Raw genomic sequence first — 16496 nt, 5'->3', positions numbered from 1 at the left:
GCATTTTCCCCTCTTCTCGGTAAGTTTTTTCTTTCTTGACATTAATCACACTCTGCATTTTACACGCTCTCCCCACACTATACCGTTCCTTCATTTTAATGAAACCTCTTTGGCCACTTTTAGTACAACAATAATTAGTCTAATAGTTGTTTTGTTAAATTATTTGGATGCAGCGATATATTCAACCTGGTGGGTTGTCTTCTCGAACCAGCTACAGTATGTGAATTTGAACTATATATTATATATAATATGCTAAAATAATTCGTCTCTGTTATTGGGTGGCCTTCGTCTCTGTTATCAAAATATATATTGTGAATATTATGGTTTGCTTTCTGGCTGTTTCCTCTTCCTTAACCATTCCCATTGTTTTTTGGGTCCCGAAACAGTTTCAGTGAAACCTCTTGCTACAAATCTTTTTTTTTTTGTTCTGTTTTCATGGATGATTTCTTCTTCTTCTTCTTCTTATTTTTTTTTGTCAGAGACTTGAGTTGAGGTTCTGTTCCGTGTGCTTCCAATTAGAGCAGTTAATTCCCGAAGAGATAATCATTATGAAACTATGAAAGCTCTCTTGCCAAACTTGATTTGAAACTGCTTGATGAACACGAACTTAGGTCGTCCCTTAGATAATCCTTAAGCATTAACAGTGTGGGACTTTGTGGATGATTCGTCGCCATCGTTTGATAACCCAAAGGTTTACCAGAACCAGAAGCCATTTTCGCTTCAAGATAAGTTTATAGGTTTGAATAGTAGAGAGAGTATCTGTAGGATTGAGAATTAGTCAAATATGAGGGAGGAAGAAAAGAACTCAGCTCTGGAGTTATTGGTTTGAATAATATCAGAAAGAGACAGAGAAAAAACAATTAATAATGACTGCAATATGCAAAATGTGTGGGTTAAGAGGATGGAACAAAAGAAACCATAAAGACGGTTAGGAATAATAAATAATCTTGCAGCTTAAATGGATCAACTTTTGTTTAATCTTGCAAGTTATTGGCATTTTTTGAGCTTTTATTTCATGGGTACTTCGCCTTTTTGATCAGCTTTTTTTTGAGCTTTTCAAGTTTCAAAATGTGAGTAAATAATATATGTAATATATGTACTGTATATAATATATTATATTCGGTTTTGCTTCAAGTAACATCAATTGAGTTATATATATAATATACGTAATTCGGTTTTGCTTTGAGTAAATAAAAGTCTAATCCCATGCTTGCGTACATCAAAATTTAATAAACTGAACTTATTAGTTTACCTAACATTTTGCAAAATTAATAAATTCTGAATTTTGCTTTCTCATTTGTAGAATAGATAATCTAACTTCTCCTTTTTACATGTAGATGGATTTTGAATCACAAAACAGCACTGAAATGATGGATCGGGAGGTAGATGTTCAAGATGCAAATGTTGGGGGTGATAATACAGCTGGGTCAGCAGACACAAACGTGCCACCAAAGAAACCGAGAAAGTTAGTATCCAAGGTTTGGCAACACTTCGAGCGCATTCCAAAAAATAAGGATGGATGTAAAATTCAAGCCAAATGTAAGTATTGTAATCAATTATACATGGCTGATAGTAAATATGGCACTGGTAATTTAAAACGACATTTGGATGGATGTGTGAGAAGAGATACTAGAGATGTTGGGCAGATGATGCTTTCAAATCAAAATAGCTCCTTAAGTTTAGACCCTAAATTTGACCATGAGAAATTTAGGGAGTTATTGATAGCTGCCATTATTATGCATGATTTGCCATTTCAATTTACTGAATGGCAAGGCATTAGAGCTCTTCTTCTATATTTGCATGCGGATTTGAATATTGTAACTAGAAACACAGTGAAGGCTGATTGTGTTAAGTTGCATAAAAGGGAGAAAGATAGATGCTTGAATATGTTAAAGGAGAATCCTAGTAGAGTTAGTTTAACATCTGATTTATGGACTTCATTAAACACTAATGGATTTATATGTTTGACTGCACATTTTGTTGACAAGAGTTGGCATCTACATAAAAGAGTTCTAAATTTGGGTTTATGCCACCTTTACATACTGGAATCTCATTGGCTGAAAAAATCCACACCTTTTTGAAGGATTGAGGGTTAGATGGGAAGATTTTTTCAATTACATTGGATAATGCTTCTGCAAATGATGTTTGTTCAATTTTTGAGAGATCAACTGTTGATTGGAGGTGGACTTTTATGCAATGGTGAGTTTTTTCACGTGAGATGTTATGCTCACATATTAAATTTGATAGTTCAAGAAGGATTGAAAGAGGTTGATGAATCTATTGTGAAAGTTAGGGAAAATGTTAAGTAAGTGAAAGGGTCACAAGCAAGGAAACAAAAGTTTTTGCAGTGTGTTGCTCAAAGTTCTCTTGCATCTAGAAGAGGTTTCAGGCAAGATGTTCCAACAAGATGGAATTATACTTTTCTCATGCTTGATAGTGCACTCTTCTATAAACGTGCCTTCATGCACCTTGAGTTAAGTGATTCCAACTACAAATATTGTCCATCTAGAGATGAATGGGACAGGATTGAAAAGATCAACGAGTTCTTGCATGTATTTTATGATTACTTATGTCTTCTCTAAAACCAAGCATCCAACTGCAAATCTTTACTTTCCTTATGTTTTTACTGCACATCTGACATTACAAAAAGGATTAAAAAGTGATGATGCTTATATTGTGAATATGGCTGAAAAGATGTTCATTAAATTTGACAAATATTGGTCTGAATTTAGTATGATTTTAGCCATAGCTGTCATTTTGGATCCTAGATATAAGATGAGTTTTGCTGAATGGTGCTACAATAAGTTGTATGGTGATGATGGGATGAATGAATCAACGAACATGAAAGACAAATTGGTTTCCTTGTTTAATGAGTATGCAAATGATGGAATCAGAAACTATTCATCTATTTCTTCAACAAGGAGGGCTGGAGATGGTGGGAGTGAGACAACTGATGAAACCTCATTTTCTACAATATCTAGAGATGTTTTGAGTGTAAGTTAACTTAATTATTTGTCTTGCAATTGTTTCTATTCTTTTGTATATTTATTGATTTTATTTATTTTATAATATTGTTAGGAATTTGATACTTTTCATGAAGTGATTGTGCCACAAAAGACTCAGCTTGAATTATATTTAGAGGATCCAAGGATTGACAGAAGAAATATTAGCTTGGATGTGTTATCATATTGGAAGGCTAATCAATTTAGGTATCCAGAAGTTGCTGCAATGGTAAGAGATATTTTTGGGATACCTATTTCTAGCGTTGCTTTGGAAAGTGCTTTTAGTGTTGGAGGAAGAGTGTTTGATCAATACCGAAGTGCACTCAAACTTGACATAGTTGAAGCATTGATTTTCACTAGAGATTGGTTGTATGGAGAGCAAGGTAATATACATTATCAATCACTTATTCATTATCTATTCATTTTACGGATTTTAAGTAATTCATTTGATTTTTATTTTTATAGAGCAATCAACAATAGCTCTGGAAGAATTGACAGAAGATATCATGGAGCAAATGAGTCTACATTCAATAACTGATCATGGCGCTCAAAATAGTTACTCAGTTTGACAATGACTTTTATATTTTAATCAGTTACATGATCCTGGATTTGTGATCTTAATGTGTATTTTGGTGGAAGAAGTTACTGTAAGCATGAGACATTTGTTGTAGGTTGCATTTAATTATGTTTTGATATTGGATTGATGGAGTTAAATGTAACTTATTTTGATTTGAATTAGATTAAACAAATTTAATATGATTTGAAGTAATATCATTTTGTGTTTACTCGTGTCGGGTCGGGTCGTGTTGGGTCGGGTCGAGTCGGGTCGTGTAAATACAGGTTGCACTCAAATTAGGGTTGTATCATGTCAACCCGTTTATAAATGGGTCATGTGCAGGTTGAGTTTTATAAGACGAATTGTTAATCGTGTCGTGTTTGGATCGGGTCTATTCGTGTTCGTGTCAGACACAGGTCGACCCGAACCCGACCTATGAACACGATTGCCACCCCTAGTTATTTCATACACCTAAAGTGTAATAATGTAAGAGATATGAGTTCAAGAGTAAATATAACGTGTATAAGGGGATTTTCTATGCCTGCAAGCTGATTCACGTGTTTTGGTGATGAATTGATAATTTGTAAATGATAGGATATATGGGGGGGGGAAATTTCTTATGTTATTGAAGAAAGTATTTCTTATGTCACTCATACATTGTGCTTTGCTTTTTTTTTTTTTTAATTTCTTAATGGTGGGACCTACCTTAAACATGTGTATGTAGAAAAGTTTCTTTTCTCATGTGAAAAAAGAAAAAGAAAGCCCAAGATATATATATATATATATATATATATATATATATATATAGGGTTCGTTTTTTCTGCAGTTACTGCATATAAGTTATCTGCAGTAAGCCCAAAACGTTGTTTTGGGGCGGAAATCATGGTATTTTTGTAATTTTAATTTATTTCAGGGTTATAATAGTCTTTATATTTATAATTTTTTAAGATTTCAATATCAAAACGACGTTGTTTTGAGAATAAATGCACATAACTTATCTGCATTAACTGCAAAAATATTTTTCTCATATATATAAATATATATGGGATTTGATTTTCTCATGTTGCATGAAAATTGAATTCTCATGTTTTGACTCAACTAGTGGTGGATCCCACATTTATTAAAAAGAGAAAAAGAAAAGAAAAGCTTTCCACGCAAATCGAAGGGTCACAATATGAGAATTGAATTCTCATGCAACATGAGAAAATGTCTTCCCTATATGGGGTTTGATTTTCTCATGTTGCATGAGAATTGAATTCTCATGTTTTGACTCAACTAGTGGTGGATCCCGCATTTATTAAAAAGAGAAAAAGAAAAGAAAAACTTTCCACGCAAATCGAAGGGTCACAACATGAGAATTGAATTCTCATGCAACATGAGAAAATGTTTTCCCTATATATATATATATATATATATATATATATATATATATTAATTTAGGCTAAGGTTTGAGTAAGTGATATGTATTTTAGTCAAAGTTTTCTTAGGTATGATATTCAAGTAAATGTGTTGGTCCTAGGGGATTAGATCCTTTAAACATGTGATCTTCATTTATTTTACAATTTATGTATGTAGAAAAAAATATCATTAAGAGGAATACACATTTTTTACACTTTGATCATACATTAAGAAATTAATCTCTAATGAATATGTAAAGTTGTACTTATGTCTGAGAGGTTCAAATTCAATTTTGGAAGGGAATATAAATTTTGATTTGATTATGAATCAGTTAAAATCGAAAACTAGTGAATCGATCCAGGCATATCAACAAATGGAATGTGTTTATGATTTGCTACGAATCAATTTAATTCAGTAGATTTTTGTAAAGATCGGCAAATCAGATGGTTAAACAAAATCCATTGGACTATGACCAAAAAAGTAGTCATCTATGCGTTCAAATCAAAATTTCTATATTGTAATTTCTATAGGAGGTATTTTTTCTCCTTAATTAAAGGGTGATTGCATATGGCTCTAAGTATGCACATGGCTCAAGATAACTTTGGTCAAAAAACCTATACCTAATGTGCACACAAAAAATATGCATGCATGGCTGGATTGTAACAGCCCGTTGTACACCGGTATTGTTAATATTAATTATAGTTACAATCACAGCAATTCATTTATAAAAATGCGAGTAAACTTTTTCCGTTATTACGCGAGTATTTAAAACAATAAAAAACGTAATAATTAAAAGCTATGACCGTAACTGTAAACTCTTTGCGGAATACTTATCTAGACTAATTTTATAACTTATTTTAATTACTATAAGTCACTAAGGGGTTCCCATAAACCCACTTAGCTAATTTCTCAATTTTACGTTTTCTACCTATCCGAACATGGTTCGGTCTTTAATTTTCTGCGGATAAACCGCATTAAAAAAAAAACTCCCATCTTTTGATATGTTATTCTACACTCAATTAAATTTCTAGGAAGCCATCACACGATTTAGTTAGAGCTCTTTTCTCCGGATATCGCAGTTTGAAGTTGGACAAGCAAAACTGCCAACCAACCTCAAAACAGCTCCAAACATCTCTCACTCCACGAATTACTGAAGAAAATCCACTCAACCAATTGCTCTCAAATTTTTATACAACAAACTAGACACCTCAAGATTCAATTTTATGTATCATACACTTAATTTGACTAAGAAACGAAGCGGAAATTAATTTCCCAAAACCGGTCCAGAGCTGCCACAAGTGCAGTAAGCAAATGGGCAGTCTGCACTCTCTGCCTTCTACAGGCCGACGTCTAATCTAGAATTCTACCACATTTTTTTTTATAACAATTCTACCACATTTTACCACGAGATAGAGGACATCTCAAGCTTCAAAATGGCATATGGAACGTCCCTATCAGACCTCTGTGGAGGGAGATATGCTCTCCCGAAGTTTGCCTAAATTATGCCAATTACTATAAATTTCGCCAGAGTTTCCTTTGTTTTTACTAAAATCCCCAAGTTTGCTAACGTGATCTAGGACCTCAAATGTACCTAATAATCATGGGTGGCACACACAAGGACCAACAATGCCTTGGGGGCACTTACAACCCATCACAGTTTATTTTACTTATATAATACGTATCACATTGCTTTCTTTATTAATACTTAATACGTTTCAATCATCAAAGTCCAATTGCATGCATTCGCTAATCATACACATATTCATAATTCTAAAATAGGCCTAAGGCCCTTCCATCATATTACGAGTACTTCATAATTACATCAACTCATACATAATTTACAAGGCTTCACATGACATATTACACTTACAACTTAAATCTCCAAATAATACATGATAAAGAAACTTCCAAATGACATAATCCAAATACAACTAAGCTTAGGCAAAAATAACATGAACAAATATGACTATAATTCTCATCCTATCAACATTTACATGTTCATGCCCTAAATCTAGCCTAGGCCCAATGGCCATCAAAATGCAAAGTGTATAAAATCCTCCAACGACTCATCCTACGGGCTTCTTGCCCGCCGCTCCTGCACCTCTGCTACCTCCTGAAATAAAGCCCCCAAGACGGGGTGAGATATACGAATATATCTCAGTAACCCAGAGGTTCCAGAGAAAACTCCGCCCAATGGCTCACTTCGATGCATATAAATAATATAAAATAACATCTTGAGAAACGTGATATAGCAAGGGATTTAGAGAAACTGGGGAACATATGGATAGAAAATACGACGAAGCTAGAAAGGTAGCTACTAATACTACGCAACGTCCTGCCTAATGGCTCGGCATATAAGCCTACGGGTCTCATCCAAGGCGTGTTCCATAAACATCCAACCAAGGTACCCCTCCCATCCATATACACCCGAGACTTCCTAGTGTGCTCCTATCCGGATCACACACCACGACCCTAGGTCAACTGGAACTCCCTCTCGGAGACCTATCCCGTGGAAGTCCGAAACGCCCGAAAGCAAATTGTCTACTGGCCAGAGACTCGGTACATTCTATGTACCAACATACATACTAAATGCATGATCATGTTATTCTACATTACTTACACACATTTCCTACCATCACCTTCACGGGCATGGTGAAACACATAAGGGGATCAAGCCCCAGTACCAAGAGGTTACCTGTTTAGTCCTCTTCACTTAGCTCCCAATAAAATGTTCTCCAAGCTCTTTATACAGCAGAAATGCCTACACAGAGGACATTCCCAATTACTTAAAATTCATGCAAATCATCAATTACACAAGCATGATTTCAATCACTTACCTCAATCCCACTTGGTCCAGGACCAAGGGCAATCCACCAAACTCACGGTTCGGGGTTCAAATCAACGTACGACAACCTACAACTACCATGTACGAATCATCAATACACGGCAAATCTATCAAAGTACGAAAACGTCAAAAAACCTCACCTACACAAGGTAGGTTCGACCTACAAAGTCTTATTTTACATTTTATTTTTCTAAATTTTCTTTCTCATTTTCTTAGGCATACTTAGGTCACCAAAAGGCCATATCAAGTGCCACTTTTTATTTTTCATCATTAAAACGTCGGTTTGCCTAATATTTTGCTCTAGGTCCAATTAACCACTCAACACTACCAATTATTTTTCCATTGGTTTTCCAACCTACCAACCACCACACAACCCATCTAATTACCATTTAACACATAATATATCACTCAAACAATTTCCAACAACATCAATTCTCTAATTTTCCTTTAAAGGGCCGAATTCACAATGGTGTACATCCAAGGAATTTCCATCAATTTTAACTACTCCACACCTCATAAATCCTATTATATCATCATACAACCATGCCACAATCCCATTATTCAATCCTAACAATAATTTCAAACCCAAAGTCACGACATCCTAAAAATTTTCTAAAGTTAAAAAATCACATTTTTCCTCAATAATTATTATTGCATTTATGACTACTACACATCATTCTAAGACACATTCATGTACAAACATTTTCCATTTGAGCTCTCTAACATCACAAATCAATAGCACCCCTTTAGGGTTCATGAATAAAATCTGAAAATTAAACCATAGAAATGATGAAGAAACTTACTCAAAAGCTAGGCACAAGGCTCCTCCAAGACACCCTAAACCATTGGAGCTCCAAACAACTCCATGAACCCCAAAATTCTCAAGAAATTCGTGGCTGGTTTTTGCTTGTTTCTCACAAATGAGAGGGTTTCAAGGCTAATGGATACCACCAATGTGTTTGGAAGGTGATTTTCAACAAATTTCAAGACAAGAATCGTCTGATTCGGTTAAGAATCCATGAAGTTAAGGGAGGAAGAGGATTTGAATGAAAATGGTCATGGAGGGGGGAAGGGAGCACAAATTTTAAAGAGAGAAAAAAGGTTTTGGATGATGATGAATAGTGTTGGTCCATGTGGCTAAGTCCACTTAAGTAAGGTGGGCCCCACCCCCACCTCACGCGATTTCAAACTAATTCGAATTTTCCTCCGATTCCACTAAACGTCCATGATTTCGTAACCTATTTAGAAACTCTAATTTTTAACATTAACCATTGTCCTTTAATTACCCTTGATCAGATGAATCCAGAGTTTTTCGGTCATTCGGAGAAAATGTTGTTTTAAGCTGTTGCGCGCGCCGTAGGCACGCTTCCCCAAACTTACTAATTTTCGTCAAATTTCATCAGAAATCATATTCCCTAGTTCTATAAACCATTTATAACTTGTATTCAAAACCTAGACTTCAAAACTCAATCGGCACGCTTTACGGTGCAACTGTACCGCAGTATTTTTTACCCAGTAAAAATACTATTCATTGAATTTTCTGAAACTTGCCTAGCCACTCAATTTTTCGTTTTGAATCCATTTCCAAGGTTATTTTTATCATCTGAGACCTTTTACTCAATTTTTATCTTCCTAGGTTGCGTGTTGGCTAATTACCGTTTTGCCCTTTCTTTGTATTTTGGCATAATTTTCAGGATTTTCACTAATCCTCCCTTTTAATCCTCATTTAATATTTTTAATATATAATTTAGAATTGCGAGGTGTTATACGGATCAAGCTAACATTGGAAGTTTGAGTTATGAAAGGAAGTTACACATGATTTTGAACAAAGAATTACATCGATGTTTCTTCCCTCGTAGACATAAAAGGAGAGATTTGTCGTGTTGGTAACCTATTTGTTTAGATTAGTTGCCCTAATGTGCAACCACTTAAAGAAAACAAATGAGGGGGCAGCTACTTCACAACGGTAAAGAGAGTAGCAATAGTGACTTGAGAGCTACTGTCACTTCATAGCCTAAATAACTACGACAATTGTGAGAAAAATAAAGAAAATAAATGAGAGACAAAGTAATGAAACACTTGATTTTCTATAGCAAATGCAACAATGAGATTTTGTGAAAATGAACTAAAATATTTGGAAAGTGATTTTAACATCTAATGCTTCCTATACATATAAGCATATCATTACTTCACATTCATAAGAAAACTTACCTAAATCACACTGCAACGACTTCCTTCTCCCTTTCCTTTCCTATGCCATCCTTCCTGTTCAATAATCTAATATTGACATCGACATTGGCGACAACCACGACACAAGAACAAATTGCATCATCCTCAGTATGTTCGATGAAGATGCGTGGTGTGTTGGTTCTTCTAACAATTGGCTCATGGTCTTAGCCAGGGACGGTTACCCTTTTATTCTTCATCCCTCCTCTAATTCTTTCATTCAGTTGCCATTATTTCCCCATATATTCTTGGCCCCCAACATCACACATTCCTATTTTGCTGAAGACTTAAGGAAAACCTTTGTAAACAAATTTGTGTTTATGGATTCTGCCTTTCGTTCGTATTACTTCCTTACTATATTGTATGGATACCAATGTAAGCTTGCCTTATGTGTTGCTGATTCCTGGGTTGAACTTTCCTAAGCAAAGCGTTGTTATTGTGACATTGTGTTTTGCAACAGTTATCTTTACGCTTTGGCAACAGACGGTTTTGTTGAAGGATGAGATATTTGTCACAAAACTCCAAGAAAGGTCTTAGGTGTAAAGCCAACCACTGAGAAAGATGAGGAAGAATACAAATTTTTTTCAAGAGATACGTTTTCATCACAGATATACTTGGTGATATCAAAGGGAGAGTTTCTGTTGGTGAAGAGGTATATTGGGAATTTCGTCAACGTTGATGGGGCGATAGTAGATGAAACATACACTTCATCATCACTTGGTGTTACACTTTGCCTTTACAGAACAAAACATTTTATTGTGTATAAACTTGACTTTGGAAAGATCAAGTGGGAAAAAGAGAGGATTTGATCCGATCAAGCTCTATTTGTCCGCATTGCACCATTGAGTCTAAATCAGTGCTTGAAGCTTTATCAGGATGTCAAGTGTAACATCCCGTATGCATCCGGTTATATTATCATCAACTATAATATTAAGCGCAGTTAGAATAACAACAGTTCAATTAAAAATTCGGGGAAAATATTTTCTTTTTAATAACGTTCACACTTTTAAAACAACTGTATTAAAATATTTTACAACTTGTGATCATAACTAAAAAATTATTGCGAAAACATAAATAGTATAGCTTAACATCATATAACATGGGTCTAAAGTTGCTAGGTGGTTCCCATAAACTAACAAAACATAATTACACAATTTGACATTTTTCCAACATAAGGTACCCGCAGTTTTATTTAAATTGCAGATAATCCACCCTACAAAAAATAACCAACATTTTAGTTAAACTAAACTCTTATAGTTTCCAACGAGGTATCCCGACCCTCAATTGGAGTTGTTAAGCCCCGGGAATAACTATCGAAAGTTAGACAAGCAAAACTGTCAACAGACTCAAAACAGGACACTCAACATCTCTCATTGTTTTTGCGATTCCAAACGATCTATAACTTAAATTTCTCTCCAATTTTAATATGTTTTAGGGGACACCTTTAGCTTTAATTTTATATATCATAAACCTAATTTGGATTATAAAGGAAGAAGATATGAATTTTTTAGAATTGCGAATAGAGGCTGCATCCTTCAGCGTGAAATAGAGCAGTCCTCATTCATTCAAAACCTCGGCAGGTTATACTACTTATAATTGTCTCATATTTCAAGACAAGAAAGAGGATATCTTAAGCATTAAAATAATGTATGGAACGCCTCAATTGGACAATTGTGGAGGGAGATATGGTTTCTCAAAGTTAGGTGTAATTCTGACTATTTTCCTAGAAATTTTGACATCACTTTTGTTGTATTAACTATTCTCACTTTATTCAAGTGTGTTCCATTTCTCAAAAGGGTACCTAATTAACCATAGGGTGACATACAAATGTTCAACATACCTTGGTACTCTTACAACCCAACAATGTACAACAATTTACATCATTACTTAAACCTCAAGTCATCATCCGCAACTTATTTGAATTACAAGTTATGCATTATTATACTTATCAACTTCCTCTTAATCAATTATCATCATTCCCATTTCATACACATTATCCAACTGTCATGCATTGTAATTATACAACACTAATATCTAAAATAGGCCTATTGCCCTTCCATCATATACATCAAATATCACATACATAAGATCTTCAAGTGGTACAATTAAGATTATATCAACTAAACAAATATAACTATTACATAGTCATTGATGTCTCTACAACATGTTACCACATAACCAAAATAATAAACATATGACATAGATACCAAAAGCATGAACAACCCTAAGCATGGGAATACATCTCATGCAAGACCAATGTTCATGCATTAAGTCATAATACTAAATAAGCATATACAATAAATCATGTGTAAATATCTCCCAAAATGTTATAGCAACACTCAAATTAAGGGTGAAAGTGGGTTGGGCTGGGCTAAGCTTTGCCCCAAAAAGTCCAAGCCTACGTCAAAAATTTTTAATTTGGCCTGGCCCAAGCCTAGTACGAGTCTAAGTGTTAACCTGGTTTGGTCCGTTTATAAAAAACAAATGGCCTGGCCTAGCCCGTTAGCCTGCTAATTTTTAACTTCCAAGCAAAACCATGAATCAACATTACAAAATACTCAAATTATGTTGCTAAACCAGAAATCATAATTTCAACGTCCAAACAGAATCATAAATCACAACAAAACTCATACAATATGCATTTAAGTCAATTTCAAAAGCAAAATGATCAAATTAAATAACATATATTTCATCAGATCCAACAAACAAATTCATACTATGTAAATTAAAATAACTACATGAATCCAACAAACACATCATGATGCTTGTAGTAAGTATAACATCTCCCAAAAACGTTTTAATATATTCATATACACAATCTAACATGCTGAAATGTTGGTTCCTCCTACATAAGAAATAAAGTCAGATTTCTATTAAAATATAATCGAATATAATTAAGTTATAAATAATACAATTGATTAAATTTATATCTTTTGTTTTTTCTTCAAGTCATACTCATTCTATTTTATTTTATTTAAAATAAATAGTCAATATAGGTCAGCCTGTAGGCCTATAGGCCAGGCCTTGTGAGAATGAGCCTGCGAACTTTTTATTAAACAAGCTTTTTCAAGGCCCAAGCCTGGTCTATTTTATGAAATATACTAGGTCAGGTCTGGCCTGACGTAGGCTGAGCCGTAGGCCCCTGTAGGCCGGCCTGACCCAGTTTCACCCCTAACTCCAATGTCCACCTCTAACGCCCTAGGTGGGCCTCTTGCCCAAAGCCTCTCTAGCAGCACTAGTGGTACCTGAAATGTAATCCCCATAACGAGGGGTGAGATTTGACAATCTCAGTAAACCAATGGGCCTGAAGGATCACTCCACCCAATAGCTCACTCAATGTGCATAAATAATAATACAGGAATAACATAATATACATTTAACCAGCATACCATAATCCCACATGGAGGTCATGATACCATACCCATAGGGATCCCACAATAGCAACGCATTCATAAACAAATATTACGATACCAATTCTTTGTGGAGGTCATATATTGTAAGAACTCGCACCGTTAATTAAGGAAGTTAATTAATTAATTATGTGAAATTAGGAAATAATTCCATAATTGACCCTAATAATTATTATGAGGCTCTAATAATTATAGCAAGTGATTAAGAATGCTGAAAGTCGCTTTTCGGAAGAAAAGTGCAGATACCGGTTCTGCTAGTCGGTATAAATGCGTACCGAAAAAGTATCCCGAAAAATTATGATAAGTGCATGATAATTACTAGAATAATATGTGGGATTTGTAAAACGAGTTTCAAGTCAAAATAATAAGAATTGGTGCCAGAAACTGATACTGGCTATGAAAAGCGCATACCGGAAAGGTGCTCAGAAAAATATAAGAAAAATATGATAATTCTTATAAAATTGAGTAGGTTAAGAATCCTGAGTTTGGGATTAAAATGATAAGCTTAGCAATTAAAGTTAATACTGTGTGTTAATTGGTTAAGTGACTATATAAGCTTAGTGCACGTGATCCTAGGTCAGAAATTGCTGCCTCCTACGTGAGTTTTGATGAGTCTTGAGTCAGCCACCATCTTGCCACCTTCTCCTCCATTGTTGTGAGCCAAGGAGCTTCCTTTCTCCTTGGTTTCTTCTCCAAAACACCTTGGGTGAGTGGGAAATACTTGGGTGAGTGTGTTGTGAGCTCCATTTCTGAGTTGGTGGGCTGTTTTGAGGGCCTTTGGGTGCTGAATTTGGGAGTTGGTGTAGTTGAGCCATGGTCATGGCATTTTGAGGTCCAAGTGGTGACCTTTGGTGTGAAAGAACCAACCTTTGTGAAGGCATTTTCGTTTGGTGTTCAAGTCAGAACCTTGGGAGTTGGTTGTGAGCTCTAAGAGCAGCCCTTTTGCCTCTGTTTTGAACCTTTGGTGAGTTGTACAACCTTGATCATGGGTTTTTATGGGTTAAAGGTGATAACTTTGCATGTTAATGGGTTAAGCAAGTAACCAACTGGTATGTAAACCTATGAGGATATAAAAATGCATGCTTTAACGTGTTTTAGTGTTAAAAATGGAACCTTGGAAGGATATCTTTGCGAAATGCAGAAACTGCATTCTGTCGCGAAATATTCGGATATCTGCTCGTGAAATATCCAGATATTGTATATCCGGATATTGCCAGAGAGATATCCGGATATTGATATCCGGATATGCCCCCGAGGAATATCCAAATATTCTGGGTTTGCGAGGAACAGTAGCGTACTGTTCATCCAGAACTGATGTTTAGGGGTTTGTGGACCCTAGATTGATGAAGTTGAACTTCTGTAAATACTTAACTAAGTCAGAATCAATGTATTAAGGGCTTATGACTTTGTGGGAAGCCTTAAGACGTAAAACATAAGAAAGGCGTTGTCTTTATGATGTATGCTTGTAGTGCATGTTTATTGATTTATTGTTGGTCCATATCAGATTGTGATCTGCTGTGTGTTGGACTTGAGCTGTGGACTCTTGGCTTTGGGTGTTAGCTTGCAAGGTAAGCTTTCGTGTCCTCGGTTTAGCCATGTTGTGGTTCCACCATGTCCTATGGGGGTATGGTTATATGCATGCTGTGTTACATGCTTTGGATATTTTAAAATGCTTTTGAGCTGATATGTGCAATGGCTTATAATATGTATGTGTTGTTTCCACTTAGTCGGTAAGCCTGAGTATGTGGCGTCATACAAGATGGTGAGTCCGTGGGTGGGTGCAAGTAGCGTCTTGCATATTGTGTGGTAATAGACGTATTCCTGCATTTCTCTGATCAGTAGAATAGTATTGACACACATGACATGATTATCTGCTGCATTGCACTATTTTAGAACTGATGATGATAAACTGCTTTTGAACTTATATTGCACATGTAAGTGAGCTTGGGGTGGAAGATCCTTGAGGACCCCTTGTCTTACTGAGATTTCTTGTTTAGAGATCTCACCCCACGTTTGGGGAATGCTTATTTCAGGTTCAGGTAGTATGGTGACTGATGTCTCTGGCGGCAGGAGGCCAGAGCTTAGTTGATGATATTACTGCTTATTTGCTAACATGACTGGACTGGATGCTGTTTATGTTTTTCGCATTATTATTATGTTGTTGATGTTGAGACTTACGTTGGGCTTTGTTGCCTTATTTGGGTGAGCATGAGAGTTGTCCATGCCACTATGTTGTTAGTACTTTTGAGTTGAGTTGTATAAATTGATAGTTGGTCCGGTCTACGTGTTGTAGTTCCGTGACTAGAGACATACATTATGCTATTTAATTAATGAGGTATTTCAGTTAGCTGTTTTATTGCAATTGCATACAGGCGATGTTTTGAAAAGGATTAAGTAATCAAGTTGGTAATGATTAATGACTTCATAATTGAAAAGAAAAAGATATTTCGCAATTTTTAATTATGAGCAGCTTAATACGATAGTATGATAACATTACCGGATATATACGGGGTGTTATATATATCATACCCACTAATGGAGGTATTTTCACCATTCCCACTGTGGAGGTCATTTACCATACCCATACCAAATCACCAATTCACAGAAGTCACTACCATATCCACATGGAGGTCATTTTACCATACCCACTGTGGAGGTTATTACTATACCCATGCCAAAATACCAACTCACACAGGCCATTACCATACCCACATGGAGGTTATTTTACCATACCTACTGCGGAGGTCATTACCGTACCCATGGAAGGTTCCATTTACAATTATCTATTGGCCAAAGATCACAATTACACATAGCATATTATCCATACAATTCAATTCATAATGTGAGATCATGTTATAGCAAATATTACAATCAATCACACTTCCAGCCATTCCTCCCAATGGTGAAAGTGAAGAAAGACTGCACCTTGGTCAAACCTTGGTGCGCCTACCTGAGGGTGAAAAACAAAAAAAAAAAAAATTATCTTTGATGCGGAAGCATAGACAATTATAATAACCTTCACATGCAGTGTTGGATTTAATATTGAAGAATAATTATAA

Source organism: Gastrolobium bilobum, unplaced genomic scaffold (genome assembly GCF_033153095.1).
Source record: "Gastrolobium bilobum isolate Gb01-03AN ecotype WA unplaced genomic scaffold, APGP_CSIRO_Gbil_v1 utg6009, whole genome shotgun sequence".
Classification (NCBI taxonomy): Eukaryota; Viridiplantae; Streptophyta; class Magnoliopsida; order Fabales; family Fabaceae; genus Gastrolobium; species Gastrolobium bilobum.
Note: the sequence above shows the minus strand (reverse complement) of the source record.